Genomic DNA, 2708 nt, shown 5'->3' with positions numbered 1-2708 from the left:
ACTACACCATACCTACATATCATGCACCTAACTATATGCAGAACTGAATCAACTAATGCAGATACAAAAATCAAGATTAAAGCTAACACTCCTGTGCATGGGCGGCGGTCTTGTTTATGGTTCGGCCAGTTTCAAACCGTTCCCAACCACTGCTCGGATGAGTCGGATCCCATATGCCGGTGAAAGAGACAACCAGGACGCCTGCCATCTGGAGTAGTCGAGTAGAGTCGGTGCGTCGAGATCGAGAAGCAGAACCCCGCGCAGCGACGGCCTCCTGGAACAGGGGATCAAGGAGCCGGTGTCGACGCCACGGCCGAGCGCATGCGGGCGGCGCTTGTACTGCTGTGCATGGGCGGCTGCCCCAGCATCCAGTTGGACAGCGCCGATCGAGTGCGTCCGCGGTAACTCCCTTAGCAGCACCTCGAGCTGCGTATATAGGGTACACGGACGCATCCGCGACGGCGCCGCCGCCACCGGTATTCCTGCCCGTCGCTGATCTCTCCATCGTCGACGGACGTACCGAGCTGGAGTTTGATCTTTTTCGTGCCACAAATTGTCAGGTGGCTGCAGTTGCTGTTCTCCATCGTGGACAAGATGCCATTGCCCAAGTTGGTGCAGTGCAAAACGCTGCGCATGACCGGTGACAAACCGTTTAAACCGCCTAACCAGTCCCGAACCAACCAAACCAACCCAGCTAAAACTGCTACCAAACAGGCTGGTTTGATGAACCACTAGAAACTGTCTTAAATCAAGAATGCCCAGGCTTACTGGCGTATATGATGTTCGATGTGTAAATTTCAAGATGCCTAGACAGCATCTATCTATTAGCTAGCTATTATTTATCTATTATATACTAAAAGCAAAATACAGATGTTTAATAGAGTCATTAGGTTGATCCACATCATCTTAATTATTTTAATGGTTAGATCTAAAATTAATGGCTATGATTTAACAAAAAATTATTAGTTACGTAACGGTGCAGGTCCAGTTGACACGATGGTATAGTTCTATTTATTTATGTTGTTTGCCAGGAACACATCGGTCGATTGAATCCTTTGTTAATATACACTGAGTATAAATAGGAATAGCTGCACGTTTAAATGGAAAGACCCCTTGCCCACGTGATTCAACCTCGAATGATGGGAATATCCCATGACCAAATCAGGCAGATTTCTTGCTCCGTACGAGCTCCATCCTTTCAGGTGTTAACCAGATCCGACTGCCGCCTGAATCAAATTGCGAATCACAACAATTTGCATGCAGTCTTGATCAGATTACTGGCCACCCAAAAAAAATCTGCACGTACCAAAGACAAATCAATTCAACTTTATTTCTCTGTACGTGATGCAACCGGTCTATTTATTTTGTTCTTCGGGGAAAAACAACTCACATGCCAGAACCAATTGCAATCTGGCTCAACAACAACGATTAGTATTTATTACTATAGCCTAATATGATTTCTTTCTTGCACCCTGCGGGTCTAGAGGAAAATCTCCTATGACTCCGGGTTTGAGGTTCCAGTGTTTAGTACTTATTTCTCTCAGCTACAATGATAAGGTAACATTTAAAAAAAAATCGGCATAATACTTGTGAAATTTGTGTAAAAAAATATATTTTAAAATATAAGTTATTTCTTTTGCGAATATGATCTAACTAGCTGAGTCCGTTTGATATAAAAGAACCGGAAAGCTAGCCATGTCCAATAAAAACATGCGGGCGGAATCCGACCGTTCAAAAATAAAAGAGCAGGTGAGCTAGCTAGCCGACCGTTCGCCGAAAAAAACACACAATAGTTAGAACCAAAGTTGATAGACTTCCATAACTTAGCATATAGTATCAACAACCATGAACTTAGATTCAAATATACCTCACGTACTACTCTGACATCATACAAAATTTGGTGCTATTTGATGATCTAATATCAAACAGACAAACCAAAGTATTTATCAATATCCCTTGCATAGAATAGTAATTATCGCTGTTGCATACAACGATTCCTTCATGGCACACATGCCCGTCTGAAGGAAAAATCGCCCGAGGTTCGAGTGATTAGTGTTCCCGTTCTCGGCTACAACAACAACATAATAGTTATTTTGATTTTTTATTAGACAAAATATTGTGATTTTTTTTTATTAATAATAATATTTTGCAATGAAATTTCTAGAAATGGGCGATCGAGTCCTTTCGAAAATAAACATACATGGGCTAACTAGATGAGACCACCTGTACCAACGAGCTATCCAAGTCCATTCGTAGAAAAAAGAATTCTGGCATAGTTTGTCTGGAAATATAAGAGTAGACCAGCAAACTCCCCTCGAAAAAAAAGAGTAGACCAGCAAACTAATTAAGCCGCCCGTTCGTGGAGGAAAACGTACAATAGCTAGAACCACAGTTGATATTCTTAGATAACTTTCCATTTGATACCAACCACCATGAACTTAAATGCTAACTAACCTCAAGTTCTGCTTTGACATCATGCAAAAACTTGGTACTATTTGCTGATCTAATATCACACAAACAACAAATATTAGAAATGAGGTAACGTCCGTTATACACTTATTTGGTATTTTGTTTACGAACATATGCAATGGCCAAAGGACCGTAAATTATTATCCATAGTGAGACCAAGATCTCCATAAAAATATAACTTTATTTTACAATTTAAACACATGAAAAGATGACGCCCTCGCATTTGCGAGGGCAAGCGT

The sequence above is a fragment of the Lolium rigidum genome, chromosome 4, assembly GCF_022539505.1.
Source record: "Lolium rigidum isolate FL_2022 chromosome 4, APGP_CSIRO_Lrig_0.1, whole genome shotgun sequence".
NCBI lineage: Eukaryota > Viridiplantae > Streptophyta > Magnoliopsida > Poales > Poaceae > Lolium > Lolium rigidum.
This window is presented reverse-complemented; position numbering follows the sequence as displayed.